The 21,643-nt window shown below is 48.1% G+C and overlaps 1 protein-coding gene across 1 annotated transcript in view; it reads right to left on the bottom strand.

Moving 5' to 3' along the window:
• SPECC1L (sperm antigen with calponin homology and coiled-coil domains 1 like) overlaps positions 1–21,643 on the bottom strand; it is a 622,366-nt gene that overhangs the window by 248,696 nt on the left and 352,027 nt on the right. The gene's annotated exons all lie outside the window — the stretch shown is intronic.

Below are 21,643 nucleotides of genomic sequence, written 5' to 3'. Positions count from 1 at the left end.
AATTTCTTTGAGATTGGGATGTCTAAATGTCCCATAGTTCTCTGTGAGAATTTCGGGGTTCAGGTGAAGCTTCTTGTGTAGACTAGAGACAGTTCCAGGACTGTTGAATACCATGGTTGTTGAGCCTATGTGGGAGCTATTAGAATCATGGTGAGAGATGTTTGTCTGAGTTTTCTGACCACTAACGTAAGTAGAGGGAGAGGAGGAAAAGCGTATGCAAATATCCCTGACCAGTTCATCCATACAGAATTGCCTTTGGATTCATGGTGGTGATATCTGCTTGCGAAGTGTGGGAATTTCGCATTTTCTTTTGTTGCAAACAGGTCTAGATCTGGAAACCCCTACTTGTGAAAGTATGGTGAAGAACATTGCGGTGAATCTCCCATTTGTGGACTTCTTGTGATCTGCTCAGAAAGTCTGCAATCTGATTGCTTGTCCCTGGAACATGTTCTACAGATTCATGTTGTGTTGTATTGCTAACTTCCATATTTTCTGAGACAAGTGAGATAATTGGAGAGTGTGTTCCCCCGTTTTTGTAAATAATATATAGTTGTCATATTGTCTGTTTGAATAAGGACAACTTTGTGCTGTGGGTGAGTTAGGGAGGCTTTGATCGCTAGATGAACAGCTTGCAGCTCAAGGTCACTGATATGGAGATTCTTATGTTTGGAATCCCATAGACCATGAACAGTAAGGTTGTTGAGATGTGCTTTCCATTCTGTTAGGGAAGCATCTATTTGTTAGAAATATTTAGGGAACTGGGTCTTGAAATGATCGCTCCTTGGATAGATTTTGTGGATTCCACCATTGCAGAGAGTGATACGTGCGGCTGTTTACCAACACTAGATCGTGAAGTTGATACAGTGACTGAGTCCAATGTTGAAAGAGACAATGTTGTAGTGGTCCCATATTTAGTCTGGCATGTGGGACTATGCAAATACAAGATGCCATCATGTCCAGAAGTCTGAGAAATGTTTTGGCAGGAATGTAACTATTTGAAATTGTTGAATTAATGTTAGTATGTTGCGTATTCTGTCTGTGCTTGGGATGCTAACACTAGATTTGTGTTGAGCATGGCCCCTAGAAACGCTTGAGTAGTAGCTGGCTTTAGATGAGATTTTTGTAAGTTGACGGTGAACTCTTGTTGATGTAGTAAATCTTGGGTCTTTTGAATGTTCTGTTTGCAAAGCATGAATGTGTTTGCTTTGATTAGCCAGTCGTCTAGATAAGGGAAGACATGAATGTTTGCTCTGCGCAGATGTGCTGCCACAACTGCTAAACATTTTGTGAATAATCTTGGCGCCGTAGTGATCCCAAAGGCAAGAACTTTGAACTGATAATGTTTTCCCTGGAATATTTTCTGTGTGCAGGATGAATGGTATATGGAAACAGGCGTCCTTTAGATCTAAGGTTGCCATGAAGTCTCCTTTCCACAGTAAAGGGATGATCTCTCGAAGAGTGACATTGTGGAAATGTTTGGATATTTTGTAATGATTTAGTGGTCTGCAATCTAGAATGGGCCTCAGGGATCCATCTTTTTTTGAAAATCAGATAGTATAGTTGTTAGACCTGGCGTCAGTGGTGTGAGTCTCCCTTCCATTTTGACGGATTGCCTCCTCTGACTTGATATGTTTTTGCTGGATTTATGCTTTGGGCACTGTGCCACTGCTAATCAGTGCCACACTGCAAGTGCTCCCTATGTTAAATAATGTACTAATTGGTTATTTCATGATTGGGTTATTTGATTTATCTGTCAGCCCCTAGTACAGTGCACCATGTGTGCCCGGGGCTTGTAAATCAAATGCTGCTGGTGGGCTTGCAGCACTGGTTGTGCCACCCACAGAAGCAGCTTGTAAATTGTGTCTCAGGACTGCCATTGCAAGGCCTATGTGCAGTCTAGCACTGCCATGTCGACTTGGCCAAGTGCACCCACTTGCCAGTTCCTAAACCTTCCCTTTGCTTCATATTAGACACCCCTATTTTAGGCCCAAGGGCAGTGTGCATTGTAAGTATAAGGTAGGACATGCTCTGATGGGTGAAGCATGTTCTAATAGTGAATTACAGCCATTTTCGTTTTTTCACTATTGAAGGCTACCTGTTCTTATAGGCCAGAATGGGCAGTTAGAATATTACATTCTTATAATCCTAACTGACTCAGGGAACATGGTAGAAATTCGAATTTATTATGCCTGAACTCAGAATAATAAAATACATATTTTAGTAAAGTTTATTTTAATATTCTGTGTTTGCAAATACCACTTTTAAAGAAAGTAGGTATTTGCGTGCCTAACCATTTGAGCCTGCCTCTGCTGGGTTGTGAATTCCTTGTCTGGGTTTGTGTTTGACAGGGCTGGGGATTCCAGGAGACAGGCTGGGGCAGCCCAGAGGTGAATAGAGAGATCTGCATCTAGATGGGAGGGAGGAGTTGCACCTGGGACCTGAATAGGGCTGGGCCTTCCCTCTACAATGCTGGCTCCACCCCCTGTGGCTTGTCTGATGTCTCTGCACTGCACTTTGAAAGGAGAGGAGGAATCATGTCAACAGAGTGCTCCAGAGCTGTATCTTCCCTCCCCTGTGCTGGCTCCACCTCCTGTGGGGCGGCTGATGTCTCTGCCCTGCATGGTGAAAGGAAGAAGAGAGTCATGTAAACAAAGTGCTCAGGAACTGGTTAGGACTAGGCAGAGGCCTCTTTGCCTTCAGAGAACAAAGGATTTTGAGGTATAAATATTGGGACCCTGATCCCAACAAATGAGATCACTTCTGGAACAAGAAACCTTTCTGCCAAGGAGAAGAACCAAGGAAGCTGCAGGAGTTTGGACTGCCCCTCTGCCACTGTGCTGTTTGCTGGGTTGGCCTGCAGTGGTTGCTTCATTGCCAAGAGAAAGGAGAAGGAACTTTTGTAAGGACTTTCATGTACAGAATATTCTCCAAGGGCTTGAACTGTACTTGCCTCCTGCTGAAGTCTCAGGGACAAAAGACTTCACCTTCAGCTCCCTCCTGAATTTCCTTGCTGGGAATTCTGACTCCAGTCACTTGCGTGCCGCTGGGAGCTGGAAGCGCGACACATCGAGAAGAAGCGAGTCGCCGCCGCAGCTGAAATCATCGCAACGCCGCATCTCCCTGGAAGCGTGTGTTCATCGAAGCTGTCTGCTATAGCATCACCGGAGAAGCGTGACGCCATCGTGCGAGTCGCCATCGCATCACGGGAGAAGCGTGTTGCAGGGCCTGTCGCAGCTTCAAAGTACAGAGTCGTCGTAAGGCTGCCAGGGCGTCATCGCATTGCCGCATCAAGGGCGCCATCTTCTCGCATCACAACCGGATCATCGCATCGCATCAAGGCGCCATCTTGCGCATCGCAACGGGCATGCAGGTCGAGAATCTACGCATCACCTCCGCACCGGTAAGGCTCACGACGAGTCCCCTACTCTGCGCAAGCATTGAGGAAGGACGCAACCGTTCCCTCGGGTCACGGAACCGACGCATCTCCCCTTTTGCGAGCCTTTTGTTCACTTGTGTTACACATCCAGGTACTTTGTTGACAACTTTGTCGCATTTACCAACAACTTGAACTAAGAGACTTTAATCATCTTTTAAGTAATCTTAAGTGTAGTATTGTGGATTTTTGTCGTTTGTGGTCTTGTGTTTAAGTCTATATAAAGAATATGCTTCTCTCCTCACGCAGCTACGCAGACCCCTGATGAAGGGTCAACATTTCGACCCGAAATGCATTGGGTTTATGAAATATAGCTAATGAAGGAATCCTTAAATGATGGAATTTAAGGATCAAGAATAAAGCTTTAATTGTGAATATGAAGAATTAATAAAAACAACTTGAAATACAAGGAAAATTGCTTCAATGTATCATTAAAAGAAAGAAACATTTTACGACAAAAAGCGTACCAAATCCCTCATCGGACCCACACAGCAGACAGTCACCCTATGGCATGAGGCACAGAGGAAGCTGGGTTGGCATGGGACTATGACCCAACTCACCCCTCTTTGGGATGCACCACAGCTGGGTCTGCTCAGGAATAGCAAGGGTTTTGCCCACTGGGATGCCATAGGAATCTCCACGGTGGGAGATGTTTGGCACAAGGGGAGGTTGTGTCATTTGAGCACCTGCAGCAGCAGTACGAGTTGGCGCCCACTGAACTCTTTCGCTACACACAAATAAAACACGCTCTGTTAACGGCCCTGCCTCCGGGCACTGAGGTCCAGGAAGCCTCACCTTTGGAGGACAGACTATTAACATACTATATGCAGAAGCGGGCTACTTCATTCACACACCGAAAGCTAGTCAATAATCTCCCAGACCCCACGGTAGGACTCAGAGGGAAGTGGTCCGGTGATGTCGGAGACTTTGATGACTCTGACTGGCAGGAGGCACTTGCTTCCCCGAAGGAGGTAGGCATACCCTCGCGACTTAGACTGGTGCAACTTAAGATACGGCACTGAGTTTATTTCACTAGACTCACCCTATATAAAATTGGTAGAACATCACATCCATATTGTTTACGGGGTTGTTGGGAGGAGGGAACTTTCTACCATACCATATGGCAATGCCCAAAGATAATGGAGTATTGGGTTCAAATAATGAGAACAATATCACAGGTGGGGAAGGTGTCACTTCTGCCGGAACCCAAAAGATGTTTGTTGAATGTCTGGGAGCCGAATTACCTCAACCACCCTATGCAGGATCTGGCCATGATTGCAGAACGGACGGTATTTGTTAACCGTGGCTGCCCCGGAAAATGGAATACGATCTGGGGGGCTTGGAATGACTTCAGGGGAAATATATGTGAAGCGCCCAGAGTCCGTGGGGATGAGAGCTCAGAAGAAGATTTTTAGGAGGGGGGAGGCGTGGGATGGACGATGTGATAGAAATGACTGTATACTGTTTTAATACTGTACTGGGATTGTGTAGTGCTGACATTTTTGATGATATGTGATTATTATCTGGAAGTAACGTACCTTATTAATGCTGATTATAATAAAAAAGTTTAAAAAAAAAAATTTGAAGAAACTTTAATGTTCGTGTAAAATAGTGCACACATCCTTTGGAACAGATTCTTCTGCACCATACAGTCTATATAGTTAATAAGTACTTTCAGACAGAGTACTTGGATGGAGTAGCACACTCTGGAAAAAGATCATAACTTGAATAATTTTGCTCAAATACGAGTGCACTGAAGAATACAAATTCAAGCACTGTTCATTGAGTCATGCTCAGAAGAGGTGGCGTCCTTTTTAGTAAACTGAATTTTCTTTTTCTGCAGCAGGAAATTTGCTCACCTCCTTTCTATAGTGTGAGAAGTTGGCCTGATGTGCAGTGTTCACTATTCTAGTGATCACTATATATCAGTCCAAACAACCCTTATTGATGATTGGTTGTAAGTCAACCTTATAGACCAGCTATCCTAGTAGCATGGATACGAGCAGTCTAAGGCTAAGACTCTAGAGGGCGTGTTAAGCCAGCTGTTTTACCATCACATTACCCCTTGAACACCCAGTGAAAGGACACCACACAAGTGTTATGAAAATAAACAGTGTATTTATTAGAATCACAACAACCCTGTACTCTTTATGAGGACAGGGTGCTAGGCACACAACAAAACTCTTACGAAAATACTTAAGTTAGCACGTTATACACAAATGCCCGAGGGGCACGAAAAACCATATACTTTAAAAGTGGAATGCGAAATTACTAGCAGGTAAGTACAGTACTAATAGGCTTTGGACTCGCTAGGACTTGACTATAGAATCGTTAGATTACTTCTAGGAGACCTAGGGGACTCGGTGCAGAGTGTGCACTCTCACGCGGGATGCGGGACAAAGTCTATGGGAGCTAGTAAAGGCAAAGTTAGTGTTCACGGGCGAACCCGACCTGGTAGGAAGAAAACGACAGTGGATCCTGACCCTAGGATAGTGAGGCTATGCTGGGACACCGAAGTGCCGAAGTTACCTAGCCCAGGGGCTGCAGCTGCATAGGTCTGAAAAGACGTCGGGAATCTCGTTGCCGGACCAGGAGCCTGGAAGAAGGAAGTTGCTGGCAGGCGACCAGTGAAGGAAAGTTCGATGGATCCAAGCCTGGATCAAGGAAGAAGAAAATCTGAAAGCAGAGGGGACCAAGTTCTTGAATCACTAGCCAGTGATTAAGTGGGCACCAGGATGGCACCGGGCGAAGTCACCGCAGTCAGGTGAGTGGGCGCTGCTGGGCTCTGCAGTCTCTCGGACCAGGAGGCGTTGTCGGCGACCAGGATGGAGGTGCGAGCTGTCCCACGAAGGTTCTTGCTGTCGACGTCGCTGGACCCAGGAGTGGGCAACAAGTCTTGGCAAATGCAAGGCCCACGCGGTGGACCTAAAATGGCGTCTTAGCTGGACCAGGAGGGTCCAGGGTACTTCTCCGATGGAGGGAAGCAAGGGCCAGTCTGGAGCAACCAGACTAGCAGCAGTGATGTCGTCGGGCGTCGTTCAGAAGGCCACAAGCCAGCGGGCTAGTAGCCAAACAACGCGGTGAGCAGCAAAAAGCAGAAGGGCCCCACGCAGATCGTGGAGATGCTGGGAGGCTGCACTTCGGTGCTGGAGCTGCTCAGGGTCGGGGCTTCTCGGACCCCAAAGCACTCACCAGGAAATTACTCGGCGGGCTTGCTGTGCAGAAGTCGTGCAGTCTTGAAGATGGCCGGTCCCTCGAGGTCTCGTCACACCCACGAATCTCAGCGTGACTGATGATGTAGGTAGAGGTCAGAGGTGCCAGGGAAGCCGGTTCTCGTCGAGCTGGGCAGTCTTGATCCGGAGGAGAGACTTGCAGCAGACCGCAGTGTTCTTAAGATGGTGCCTGCGGATGCAGGGTGACTACTCCTTAGTCACAAGGGAGAAATCTTAGGAAGAAGTCTTGAGTTCCTTTCGTGGAAAGTAGTTTCAGGATTCAAAGATGATCTGATTTGGAAGGGGGCCAGTTCCTACCTTTATCCTGTAAAAAGGGGCTGGCACGCGACTAAGTCCTGCCCTAGGGGTGGGACTAGGAGGGGGGTGGTTACACCCACTTCCTTGGCGGGCTTTTCCCCAGCACAGGGTCTGGAGTGACCCTGGAACTGGTTCCAGCCAGCCTATGCACAGTGAGCACCGGGGTGCCACGTGCAGTCACCTTCCTCTAAAGCCCTGCCTACCTACAATACACAAAACCCTGTCTGGGACGGTGCTGGCACCGCCCCTGGCAGGAAACCCTTTGTCCTTATCTCCTGCTCTGGGAGGACTCCCAGCAGCAGGAGGGCAGACTTGTGTCTCGGTGGCAGCATCCATTTTGTGGAGCTGAGGCTCTGTTGGACTTTAACCGGGGTTAGGGGTTACATACATGTCGTGTCCCTCTAGAAGGGTGGAATGCTAACCCCGTCGCCAGAATTGGCAAGGGGTTAGTATTCCAATTCGTATGACACCTTACTCGACATGTTTTGATAAAGCGATACCAGAGTTGGCATATAACCGCAAGGATTATAATGCACTTAAGAGTATATGGTATGCGATATCATGGAAACGGCTAAGGGATGGACCCCGAAAGCCGCAGACAGGCTCAGCTCATGCCAGAGCACCATCTCACACGATTCCAAGCACTCTGCCTTCAGGATTGTTAAGGCCTGCTATAGGAGTGACTGATAGGAGATCTGTGTGTCCATTTTAGGGTTAGATATAGGTATACTATATCTAAAGCAAAGGGTGATTACACCACCTTGCCCCAGCTGTCAAGCAGCCAGTTGTGTCAGTTTAGTTAGTCAGCCCAGGGGTGGCATAATACATGCTTCAGCCCCTGGGAGACTTCTGGGTACACCTCAGCCCTGAGTACAGGGACTTGGAGAGGGCCCAGTGCCAATTCAGTACCTGAGTACAATTTGGATAGAGAGAACAGCTAGGCTGTGGGTCTGATTAGCAGGCCCACAGCCAGGGAAAGTCGTAAACCAGTGCAGCAAAAAGCAAAAATCTGGGTGATCATAGGATTGCAGACCCTACTCTCCTACATGACCCCCCCCCCAAACTTTGGGACAATAAACTAACCATGACCAGGTGAGTCTTCTTGCTCTAAGTGGAAATACCTGGAGAGCCCATCAGCATTGCTGTGATCAGTACCAGGTCTATGCTCCACTGTAAAATCCATCCCCTGTAGGGAAATGGACCACCTAAGCAGTTTGGGGTTTTCACCCTTCATCTGATTTAGCCACAAGAGGGGCTTATGGTCTGTCTGAATGGTGAAGTGAGTGCCAAACAAGTAGGCCCTCAGCTTCTTCAGGGCCCAGACCACAGCAAAGGCCTCCCTCTCAATAGCTGACCAATTTTTCTCTCTGGGTGTCAACCTCCTACTAATGAAAGCAATAGGCTGATCATTACCATCAAAATTCAGTTGAGACAGAACAGCCCCCACACCCAACTCAGAAGCATCTGTTTGGACAATGAATGGCTTGGAGTAATCTGGACTCTTTAGGATAGGTGCTGTGCACATGGCCTGCTTTAGGTCATTGAATGCTTTCTGACAGCTTGCTGTCCACTGAACTTTCTTTGGCATCTTTTTGCTTGTCAGGTCATTAAGAGGGGTCACTATGGACCCATAATTTCTGACAAACTTCCTATAGTACCCAGTCAGGCCCAAGAAAGCTCGAACCTGAGTCTGGGTGATTGGAGGAGTCCAGTCCTTGATGGCCTGTATCTTACTCTCCAGTGGCTGAACCTGGCCTCCACCTACAAGGTGGCCCAGGTATACAACCTGTGTCTGCCCTATCTGGCACTTTGTGGCCTTGATAGTGAGGCCTGCCTTTTGCAGGGCCTCTAACACTTTCCTCAGGTGGACCAGGTGATCCTCCCAGGTGGAGCTAAAGACAGCAATATCGTCTAGATATGCTGCACAGAAGTCATCCAGCCCAGTGAGGACTTGATTCACCAACCTTTGGAAGGTGGCAGGTGCATTTTTCAGTCCAAAGGGCATTACCACAAATGGATAATGCCCTCCAGGGGTAGAAAATGCTGTCTTGGGTTTGGCCTCCTCAGCTAACCTGATTTGCCAATACCCAGCTGTCAAATCAAATGTACTTAAGAAGTTGGCAGAAGCCAATTTATCTATAAGTTCATCTGCTCTTGGTATTGGGTGGGCATCAGTCTTAGTGACTGCATTGAGGCCTCTGTAGTCTACGCAAAACCTCATCTCTTTCTTACCACCCTGGGTGTGAGGCTTTGGCACTAGAACTACTGGGCTAGCCCAAGGGCTATCTGAGGGCTCAATGACTCCCAGCTCCAACATTTTCTGCACTTCAGTTTTGATGCAGTCTCTAACATGATCAGGCTGTCTGTAGATTTTACTCTTGACAGGCAGACTGTCTCCAGCGTCAACATCATGGGTACGCCAATCAGTTTGGCTGGGTGTCAGAGAGAACATATGTCTGTAGGATTGCAGAACTTGCCTGCAATCCTGTTGCTGATGTTCAGTGAGGCTGCCACAAAAGACAACACCATCAACTGATCCATCATCAGGATTCTGAGTGAGCAGGTCTGGGAGAGGGTCACTCTCTTCCTCCTGACCCTCATCTGTGGCCATGAGCAAGCTCATGTCCTTCCTGTCAACATATGCCTTGAGCCTGTTAACATGGAGCACTCTGAGAGGGCTCCTGGGAGTTCCAAGGTCCACCAAGTAGGTAACCTCTCCCTTTTGCTCAATGATGGTGTGGGGCCCAGACCATTTGTCTTTCAGAGCTGCTGGGGCCACTGGCTCCAGCACCCACACCTTCTGTCCTGGCTGGTACACAGTCAGAACAGCCTTTTGGTCATGCCAAGCTTTTTGAAGTTCTTGGCTGGCCTCAAGGTTTTTAGATGCCTTTTCCATGTACTCAGCCATCCTGGAGCGGAGACCAAGTACATAGTCCACTATGTTGGTTGCAGGCTTTTTGAGAGGTCTCTCCCATCCTTCCTTCACCAAACACAGGGGTCCTCTTACAGGATGTCCATACAGAAGCTCAAAAGGGCTGTAGCCAACCCCCTTCTGTGGGACCTCTCTGTAAGCAAACAAGAGGCAGGGGATCAGGACATCCCATCTTCTCCTAAGAGTTTCAGGTAGCCCATGAATCATCCCTTTGAGGGTCCTGTTGAATCTCTCAACAAGCCCATTGCATTGTGGGTGGTAGGGTGTGGTGAACTTGTAGTTCACACCACACTCCTTCCACATTGCAGTCAGATATCCTGACATGAAGTTTGTACCTCTGTCAGAAACAACCTCCTTAGGGAAGCCCACTCTGGAGAACACTCCAACTAGGGCCCTTGCCACTACAGGTGCTGTAGTGGTCCTAAGTGGAATAGCTTCAGGATACCTGGTGGCATGATCCACTACCACCAGTATAAACTTGTGTCCTGATGCTGTCTGGGGTTCCATTGGACCAACAATGTCAATCCCCACTCTTTCAAAGGGAACCCCCACCACAGGTAGTGGTATGAGGGGGGCCTTTGTTGTGCCACCTGACTTACCACTGGCTTGGCAAGTGACACAGGAGCGACAAAACTCCTTGGTATTCTCATTCATATGGGGCCAGTAAAAGTGTGAGACAAGCCTGTCCCAAGTCTTTGTCTGACCTAAATGACCTGCAAGGGGAATCTCATGGGCCAAGGTGAGAAGGAAACCTCTCAGAGACAAGGGGATGACCAGCCTCCTGGTTGCACCAGGCTTGGGGTCTCTTGACTCAGAGTACAGGAGTCCATCTTCCCAGTATACCCTGTGGGCACCTGTGGCATTCCCTGCAGCCTCAGCAGCAGCCTGCTGTCTGAGGGGTTCAAGGGAAGGGCAGCTCAACTGTTCCTTCCCCAGGTCTGCTCTGGAGGGTCCCCCTGAGCCCAGAAACTCAACTTGATCAAGTTCAAGCTCTTTAGGCTCAGTTTCCCTCAGTTCTCTCAGATCAGCCTCCTCAGAGACTTGATCCTCAACCTGGGGTAAGGGGGAAGGCAAAGCCTTACCCTTACTGCTCTTCTTCTTGGAAGGTGTCTGGTCCATCATTTCAGGATCCAGCACCTGTTCAGTGGGGCATTTTCTGGCCTGTGACCTAGTCACAGCAAGCACATGTGCTGGCAAGCCTAACATTTCCATGTGAGTCCTCTGCTCCACTTCTGACCATTGTGATGACTCCAAATCATTGCCCAACAAACAATCAACTGGGAGGTCTGAACTGACTACAACTTTCTTTTGTCCCTTCACTCCACCCCAGGAGAAAGCCACAATTGCCACACTATGACTAGTAGTGACATTGCTGGCATTGGTCACCAGGAAATCAGTACCTGGCATGATCTGTCCAGGGTCCACAAAGTTAGGTGTCACCATGGTGACACTGGCACAAGTGTCCCTATAGGCCTGAGCCATTTTGCCATTTATCAAAGGTGTCTGCCTGTATTTGCCCAAAGTATTGGGACTTATTTCAGGGGGCATATCCATATCCCCTGTACAGACAAGGACAGCCTGAGTGAGTGTGCCAACTAAGTTGTCAGACCCCTCAGTACCCAAGGTTAACCCAACTAATGCCTTGGGAGGTACACTACCACTACTGACTGTACTAGGGGGTGCAGTTGCCTTAGGGGCTGTAGTGGCAGGAGTTTGTCCTCCTCTTTTGGTGCACTCACTAAACCAGTGAGATTTACTTTTGCAGTACTGGCACCACCTTTTTGACTGGCCTTCTTGAGTCTTCTTCTTCTGGGAAGCCTGACCCCCACCCTCTTTGGTTTGTTGGGGACCTGGTGAAGACTTCTGGTCATTTTGCTCATTCTTAACATTACCCTTCTGGTCTGCTTTCTTCTGGCCACCCTGGTTCTGGTTCTGGTTCTGGTTCTGCTTGATCCTTGTCCTGACCCATTTGTCTGCCTTCTTTCCCAATTCTTGGGGAGAGGTCAGATCTGAATCAACAAGGTGCTGGTGCAACAACTGGTTCTGACAATTGTTTAAAATTTGTTCTCTCATCATTAGATTATACAATCCTGTGTAATCTGTAACCTTGCTACCCAGCAACCAGCCCTCCAAAGCCTTAGTGGCACAATCCACAAAGTCAGACCAGTCCTGAGACTGAGTTTTCTGGGTGTCTCTGAACAGCAACCTGTACTGCTCAGTGGTTAAACCAAACCCATCAACCAGTGTATTCTTCAGGACCTGGTAATTGTTAGCATCCTCTACTCTTGTAGTGAGGAGCTTATCTCTACCTTTACCATCAAAGGAGAGCCACAGTATAGCTGCCCACTGACTCTGGGGAATGCACTGCACAGTGCAGGCCCTCTCCAGAGCAGCCATCCATTTCTGGATATCATCCCCTTGCTTAAAGGGGGGCACTATTTTAGTCAGGTGTTTAGTATCTAAACCCTTCTCTCTATCTCTTGGGAGATTGCTGCCACCAGTGGGAGCTAACCCACTCATCTGCTGCTCTCTTGCCAGGGCAAGCTTCTCTTTGGCCAGGGCAATTTCTTCCCTTTCAATCCTCAATTCAGCTTGTCTCATCCTAGCTTCATGCTCCCTTCTCTGAGGGGAAGTAAATCTCCTCTGTGGAGGATTCCTTCTCCCCTGAGAAGAGGCATTAGAGTGCAGAGATCTATTGGAGTCCCTAGAAAGAGATCTATCTCTCCTAACTCCAAGGTTAGGCCCACTTCGGGTTAGTACTGGGGGTCCCCCAGATCCTAGCCCAAGTAAGTCTAAGTTGGCCCTGGTTAGCCTTCTGACTACCTCAAGACCTTTGTCTACCTCATCCCCAGAGAGTTCCTCCTGATCCTCCTCCTCCTCAACTGCAGTAGCAATGTTGGGGAGATCTGGATCCCCAGAGGTTCCCTCTAAGGCTGGCATGTTCTCATGTAACTGAGAAAGCTTTCTGGCATCATATGTCTCTAAGAGACCTATCAGAAAGGGAATGGTGGGGTTAGACCCCTGCTTCAGTTTTCTGGAGACACAGATTTGTCTCATCTCCTGGAAACTGAGAGCTGCATATCTTGAAGTGACCTGTGGAGGGTCAACACTGACCAGGGGAGTCTCAGTAGATTCTCCCTGGGTAGACATGCTTTTCTAGTGAGGTGTAAGTGGTGCACCTACCTACACTATATGTTTGCCTACTGATCCCTTGCTAGAGTTGTAGTTTAGGGTGTGCTAGGCCCTAGGAGCTACAACAGCTGGTTCAGTAGAACTCAGAGTATTCTAAGCTAAGTTATATGTACCTTTAGTACTTATGTGATCTTTCACAAGATATTCTTAGGGCATGTGTGGTAAAACAACAGCAAGCTCAAATCCCAACCGCTGCTCACCAATGTGAGAAGTTGGCCTGATGTGCAGTGTTCACTATTCTAGTGATCACTATATATCAGTCCAAACAACCCTTATTGATGATTGGTTGTAAGTCAACCTTATAGACCAGCTATCCTAGTAGCATGGATACGAGCAGTCTAAGGCTAAGACTCTAGAGGGCGTGTTAAGCCAGCTGTTTTACCATCACATTACCCCTTGAACACCCAGTGAAAGGACACCACACAAGTGTTATGAAAATAAACAGTGTATTTATTAGAATCACAACAACCCTGTACTCTTTATGAGGACAGGGTGCTAGGCACACAACAAAACTCTTACGAAAATACTTAAGTTAGCACGTTATACACAAATGCCCGAGGGGCACGAAAAACCATATACTTTAAAAGTGGAATGCGAAATTACTAGCAGGTAAGTACAGTACTAATAGGCTTTGGACTCGCTAGGACTTGACTATAGAATCGTTAGATTACTTCTAGGAGACCTAGGGGACTCGGGTGCAGAGTGTGCACTCTCACGCGGGATGCGGGACAAAGTCTATGGGAGCTAGTAAAGGCAAAGTTAGTGTTCACGGGCGAACCCGACCTGGTAGGAAGAAAACGACAGTGGATCGTGACCCTAGGATAGTGAGGCTATGCTGGGACACCGAAGTGCCGAAGTTACCTAGCCCAGGGGCTGCAGCTGCATAGGTCTGAAAAGACGTCGGGAATCTCGTTGCCGGACCAGGAGCCTGGAAGAAGGAAGTTGCTGGCAGGCGACCAGTGAAGGAAAGTTCGATGGATCCAAGCCTGGATCAAGGAAGAAGAAAACCTGAAAGCAGAGGGGACCAAGTTCTTGAATCACTAGCCAGTGATTAAGTGGGCACCAGGATGGCACCGGGCGAAGTCACCGCAGTCAGGTGAGTGGGCGCTGCTGGGCTCTGCAGTCTCTCGGACCAGGAGGCGTTGTCGGCGACCAGGATGGAGGTGCGAGCTGTCCCACGAAGGTTCTTGCTGTCGACGTCGCTGGACCCAGGAGTGGGCAACAAGTCTTGGCAAATGAAAGGCCCACGCGGTGGACCTAAAATGGCGTCTTAGCCGGACCAGGAGGGTCCAGGGTACTTCTCCGATGGAGGGAAGCAAGGGCCAGTCTGGAGCAACCAGACTAGCAGCAGTGATGTCGTCGGGCGTCGTTCAGAAGGCCACAAGCCAGCGGGCTAGTAGCCAAACAACGCGGTGAGCAGCAAAAAGCAGAAGGGCCCCACGCAGATCGTGGAGATGCTGGGAGGCTGCACTTCGGTGCTGGAGCTGCTCAGGGTCGGGGCTTCTCGGACCCCAAAGCACTCACCAGGAAATTACTCGGCGGGCTTGCTGTGCAGAAGTCGTGCAGTCTTGAAGATGGCCGGTCCCTCGAGGTCTCGTCACACCCACGAATCTCAGCGTGACTGATGATGTAGGTAGAGGTCAGAGGTGCCAGGGAAGCCGGTTCTCGTCGAGCTGGGCAGTCTTGATCCGGAGGAGAGACTTGCAGCAGACCGCAGTGTTCTTAAGATGGTGCCTGCGGATGCAGGGTGACTACTCCTTAGTCACAAGGGAGAAATCTTAGGAAGAAGTCTTGAGTTCCTTTCGTGGAAAGTAGTTTCAGGATTCAAAGATGATCTGATTTGGAAGGGGGCCAGTTCCTACCTTTATCCTGTAAAAAGGGGCTGGCACGCGACTAAGTCCTGCCCTAGGGGTGGGACTAGGAGGGGGGTGGTTACACCCACTTCCTTGGCGGGCTTTTCCCCAGCACAGGGTCTGGAGTGACCCTGGAACTGGTTCCAGCCAGCCTATGCACAGTGAGCACCGGGGTGCCACGTGCAGTCACCTTCCTCTAAAGCCCTGCCTACCTACAATACACAAAACCCTGTCTGGGACGGTGCTGGCACCACCCCTGGCAGGAAACCCTTTGTCCTTATCTCCTGCTCTGGGAGGACTCCCAGCAGCAGGAGGGCAGACTTGTGTCTCGGTGGCAGCATCCATTTTGTGGAGCTGAGGCTCTGTTGGACTTTAACCGGGGTTAGGGGTTACATACATGTCGTGTCCCTCTAGAAGGGTGGAATGCTAACCCCGTCACCAGAATTGGCGAGGGGTTAGTATTCCAATTCGTATGACACCTTACTCGACATGTTTTGATAAAGCGATACCAGAGTTGGCATATAACCGCGAGGATTATAATGCACTTAAGAGTATATGGTATGCGATATCATGGAAACGGCTAAGGGATGGATCCCGAAAGCCGCAGACAGGCTCAGCTCATGCCAGAGCACCATCTCACACGATTCCAAGCACTCTGCCTTCAGGATTGTTAAGGCCTGCTATAGGAGTGACTGATAGGAGATCTGTGTGTCCATTTTAGGGTTAGATATAGGTATACTATATCTAAAGCAAAGGGTGATTACACCACCTTGCCCCAGCTGTCAAGCAGTCAGTTGTGTCAGTTTAGTTAGTCAGCCCAGGGGTGGCATAATACATGCTTCAGCCCCTGGGAGACTTCTGGGTACACCTCAGCCCTGAGTACAGGGACTTGGAGAGGGCCCAGTGCCAATTCAGTACCTGAGTACAATTTGGATAGAGAGAACAGCTAGGCTGTGGGTCTGATTAGCAGGCCCACAGCCAGGGAAAGTCGTAAACCAGTGCAGCAAAAAGCAAAAATCTGGGTGATCATAGGATTGCAGACCCTACTCTCCTACATATAGTCTTTAAAGTTTTGGAAGGGAAAGTCGTACAAATATCATGGAAGATGCCTTGTAAGCTGGATAAAGACAACAGACTGATCATGTGCATCATCAGTGTGCATCTTTCCTTGCCCCCAATACCACGTCGAAACAGGAGGTCTCTTTTCGCTTTCAGCCTTGATGGTAGTTGTTGATGGGAAAGTGTCTCCCTTGCCCAGCAAGTGGAGATTTTCTACAAAAAGATCCTAAAACCAATTCCGTTTGATGAAAGCTGAAGCTAGGGCTAGTTGATGTCCAGGGAAGACATTAGAAGCATCATGATGTAGCCAGGTTAAGGTCAGACCCAGTCTAGAGCAGAGCTCTTCTTAAGGTCTCCATCACACATTTTGTGCGGTAGACATCTGAGCTATGGTGGCCACTAAGGGGAGTACAAGAGCTCAGCACCGTCCCCTTATTAGCTGAAATTTGGATGGTCTCAAATGAGGTGGATGTGCTTCTAACCAAGCCTAGCTGTCAAGACATTTTAACACTATCTACTGCTATTTAAAGTTTCCGGGGATTCTTGCTTGATGACAGGGAATGAGTCTAGCATGTAAAAATATGAGCGAACCAATGCTGGCCAAGTGTGGGAACCCAGGACACAAAAAAGCATTGTTAAGCTGCAACTCGTTTGACTGCGCTGAGTAGTCCAGGTTTTTGTACAGCCTACGAACATCTTACATTCTCAAGACTGCAAAGGTTTGTGGACCTAACTGTATATTACTTTCATAGTTTAGTCTTCATAGCAAAAAGTTGGAAACTTTGTAGCCTATTTCCATTTTTCACCAATTTACATTCAATACCTTTTTATTTCAAGGAATATATTCTTTCAAAAAATGTTGCACAATCTACAGAAGGGGCCCAACTGCTTATTTAAGCTGCTGATTGTTGGTAAACAAACATACTCACTTCACTTAGAATGATGCCCCAAAATCCTCTAAAAAGAACTAAAACCTGCCAGGTCTGAGACCTTCCAAAAGACATGTCAAACCCAAGACACACCAGGTTATATATGTCAGACAGTGCCACGACTGGTCAATTCCAAGATATGGCAGTAAATCTGCAAGACCAAAGTCAAGTCAGAAAGAATGTTTGGAAAATAATACTCTTCAAGACACTATATGTTATATATAGTCATGTAACAACACACTCTCACACAAGACCACTAACAGAACAACACACAAATGGCAGAAATAGACAGCTTGGCACCAACATACAAATACTATAAATACTTGTTGTAGGACAGAAAGTAATGGACCAGTGCCAAGCTTGCAGATCAGCACAATGAATGATGCTGTGTCATGCCTTTCAGCCTCGGGAAACAGCAGTGTTGTAAACACCAGAAGAGTGGTCAGGGTTCATTAGCGGTATTAGATTTTTACGATGACATACATGATTTCCGAAGAGAGCTTAATAGCTCTTCCAAAGAACAAACACTCGGTGATTGAGACTTTGCAATTGTATATGTACAGTCTATGACGTGAATCAGGAAAAATGCCCCAATGGAAGAACTTGAACACACTTTTACAGCAGTTTATGGTGTGTCCTGGCCTGAAATCCTGTCAAATAAACGTAGTATGAAGCGAGAAGAACAATCTGACCTCTGGCAGGGGCAATCTAATGGGAGCCAGAAGAAGGCACTCCAAGGAGGGTAATACGAGCTTAAAAATGCAAGGGTTTCGGCTGTGACATCCACTCCCAGGGGCACCCGATATACAATCTGCAGATCGTGGCAGCTTGTACACCAGGGGGCTATGGGCACAGATATTTACTTGACAAACAGAACATCGACACCACCGGGCACTGGGACATGCCCTCTGTCACATGCTCGTATTTTGCCATGCAATTATCTGCCTGGGAAACACACCATTTAGGAGATGGGAGAGGTCCAAGAGGAGGTCCACAGAGATGTTGATGCTTCATGGCCAATGTGACTGATTGAAAATGGATCTGCTGACAGATTTTCAGGGCTGGACAACAAGCAGATGGTGCAGCCAGAACCAGAGGTCACCCAAGTTTAATACAAAATTATAAAGTACAACCAAACCCCGGGCTCTAAATTCCCCAAAACTGGGGCAGTTGTGCATTTATTACTTGTGTGGTGAAAGGTTCAGGTTTTATAGTTCAGCTGAATATAGTCCTGAAGGTCATGTACTTGGTAATGAGATATGAGTAGGGGAAGTATAGCACATACAGCCATTGCAACTGATTCTATGAGCTAGAAGCAATATACATATGAAATCACTTCTTGTGGGTCTGGACTGAAACAGCCATCATTCACAACACTGCATCTTGGTGCTTTTAGTTTCAACGATTCAATATTACATTTATTCCTGGAGTGAGTTAAGAAGGAGTAGTTTCTGTCCTGTAACTCCAGTTCTGTAGTAGGGGTATCTCTGTTATAGTCATAATCTAGTGAATAGTCCCGCCCATGTGCGTGGACCCCGGAGCAATCAAAAATAATCTCTTAAGGTGTTGAAAAATGCAGAACTGCACAGACACTTAAGAGAGAATTTAAAGACAGATAATGCAGCCTATATCCACAGGCTACACTGTCCAGTACTTCAACTAGAAATTCCACCAAAAATCCACAAACAGCAAAGCCTGTCCAGATTTCCCTTGCTTTAACAGCAAAAACCCTCTGGAATGATAGAGATGAAGACATGGACAGACAAGCCCCATAGGCTGCCATTATGTGGCTCAGAACAGGATACTGTGCCTTTAAGAGAACTTTCCAGAACTTCACAGTATCCCAGAATGCACTGCAGGTCCCTTTTACTTCCAGTTCTTTTTGAAGGCGTAACATGCCAGACCTGTAGCATTCCGTACATGAATATCTCTCTCTCTCCCCACCAGGGAGGAGGGCGGGCGCTTATGACTATAACGGAGATACCCCTACTACAGAACTGGAGTTACAGGACAGAAACTACTCCTTCTGTAGTAGGGGATCTATGTGTATAGTCATATGCTAGTGAATAGAATGGCAAGCCCATCCCCACACCAAAGCGGTGGTGGAGAACAGAGAAATAATACCACTATTGTGCGAACAGATTTCGCAGCGAAGCCTGCCCAACCTGAGCGTCTGCCCTGGCATCAGTGTCCAGGCAGTAATGCTTAGCAAAGGTATGAACCGACTTCCAAGTGGCCGCCTTGCAGATTTCTGCAATTGGAACATTACGGAGCAAAGCAGTCGTGGCAGCTTTGCCCCTGGTGGAATGAGCCTTAGGCTTATCCCTAAGGTCTTATTAGCTTTTTGGTAACACAATTGTATACAGGACACAATCCACCTAGAGATGGACTGTTTAGAGGTAGCAAGACCCGTCCTGACTGATCCATAATTGATAAACAATTGGTCTGACCTACGAATATCCTTGGTTTTATCCAGATAACATTTCAACACCCTCCTAACATCCAGGAAATGCAGGGACCTTTCCGCTGGAGAGGAAGGATTCTGAAAAAACGTAGGCAAAGTTATGGTCTGGTTAACATGAAAGTCAGATATAACTTTAGGAAGAAATTTAGGGTGAGTACGCATAACAACGTTAGCAGCATGAAATACTGTATAAGGTTCTTGGCAACACAACGCCTGAATTTCACTCACCCTGCGGGCCGATGTAATGGCCACGAGGAACGCCGCCTTCCAGGATAGGTGCTGCAACGAAGCCTAATGAATAGGTTCAAAAGGCTCCTTCAACAATCTGGACAGCACCACATTCAATTCTCATGAAGACGAAGGAAGCCGGACAGGAGGGAACACTTTCTTCAAGCCTTCCAAAAAATCTTTGATCACAGGGATCTGAAAGAAGGAAGTCTGTGAAGGGCATTTCCTGTAGGCAGTCAATGCAGCCAGATGAACCTTAATGAAATGGACATTAAGGCCAGACTGCGCCAGATGTAGAAGATATGGAAGGATGACATCTTCCTTACATGTCGTCGGGTCATAGTTCTTGGACTTGCACCAGATGCAAAATCTCTTCCACTTGTAAGCATAAGATGTCCTAGTGGAAGGTCGCTTAGCCTCCTTCAGTATGTCCATGCAATCTTCAGGTAGATTCAGATGGCCATATTGCACTATCTCAGGAGCCATGCCGCCAAACTCAAAGACGAGAGGTTGGGGTGTAACATCTGCCCCCCGAACTTCGTGAGAAGGTCCGGCCTGCACGGCAACCGTATGTGAGGAAGGAGAGACCGGTGAAGCAGGTCCGTAAACCACCACTGTCTGGGCCATTCCGGGGCAATCAGGATCATCCGCGCCCTGGACTGGGACAGTTTGATGAGCACCGCAGGAATCAGGGGAATGGGTGGAAAAGCGTACAGAAAGCTGTTCGACCAGTTGATCCATAACGCATTCCCCAGCGTCCCTGGCTGGTAGTACCTGGAGGCGAAGTATCGGCATTTGCTGTTTTCGGCGGTGGGGAACAGATCTACGTCTGGAGTCCCCCACCTTGCGAAGACTTCTCCTAGTACTTCGTCGTTTATGACCCATTTGTGGTTTTCCTGAATCAGTCTGCTCAGTGCGTCTGCCTGAACATTCTGCACACCTGGTAGATGGGTGGCCGTTATCGTCAGTCCTCTGGCCAGAAGCCAGAGCCAGATCGCCTGCACCTCCTGCGACAGAGTGCGCGATCTCTACCCCCCCTGCTTGTTTAGGTAATACATCGTGGTCGTATTGTCCGTCTGAACAAGCAAAGAGTTGGTCCGGAAGGACGGAAGAATGGCCTTCAGCGCCAAGTGAACAGCTCTGAGTTTCAGGAAATTGATGTGGTACGTGGAGTCCGTCTGGGACCACGTCCCTTGAATCTGTAAGTCTCCGGAGTGCGCCCCCCAGCCGTGGAGGGACGCATCCGTCATGATAGTCTGCGTGGGAATGTCCTTGTGGAAGGGAACCCCTCTCAGGAGATTCTCCGCCGAACACCACCACTTCAGAGACCGAAGAGCATGTAAAGACAGTCGTATCCTGTCGTCCCAAGACCCCTTCCTCTGATCCCACTGATCCTCCAAGCACTCCTGCAATGGTCTCATGTGCAGCCGTGCGTGTGGCGTGAGGAAGATACAAGAGGCCATCGATCCCAGTAGAGAAGACACCGTCCTCACTGTTGTAGATGGAGTGGTCATAAGAGCCTGAGCCTTCCGAAGGAGTGATAATCGTCGCTCCTCCGAAGGAGACACGCTTGCTGACAGCGTAATGATGGAGGCTCCCAAGTACTGGATGCACTGGACCGGAGTCGGGACAGACTTGGACATGTTGATGTGCAACCCCAGCTTGTTCAAGAGAACGCACGTCTTCTGGAAGTGCGCTTGAGCTTCCGAGAAGGAGGAGGCCTTGATCAACCAATCGTCCAGGTAAAGGTAGACAAACACCTTGTTCTTCCTTAGGTGTGCGGCTACCACTGCCATGCACTTCGAGAATGTCCTGGGCGCAGACTTCAGTCCGAATGGCAGTACTGTGTACTGATAATGATTGGAATCGCAGGAACTTCCTGTGTTTGTGTGCAATGGGCACATGGAAGTATGCATCCTGTAGGTCTATGGCACACAGCCAGTCTCCCTGTTACAGCTGAGGATAAATCTGATGCAACGACAGCATGCGAAACTTCTCTCTGCGAATCCACTTGTTTGCTTGT

This window comes from Lissotriton helveticus, chromosome 11 (genome assembly GCF_964261635.1).
Source record: "Lissotriton helveticus chromosome 11, aLisHel1.1, whole genome shotgun sequence".
NCBI lineage: Eukaryota > Metazoa > Chordata > Amphibia > Caudata > Salamandridae > Lissotriton > Lissotriton helveticus.
This window is presented reverse-complemented; position numbering and strand designations above follow the sequence as displayed.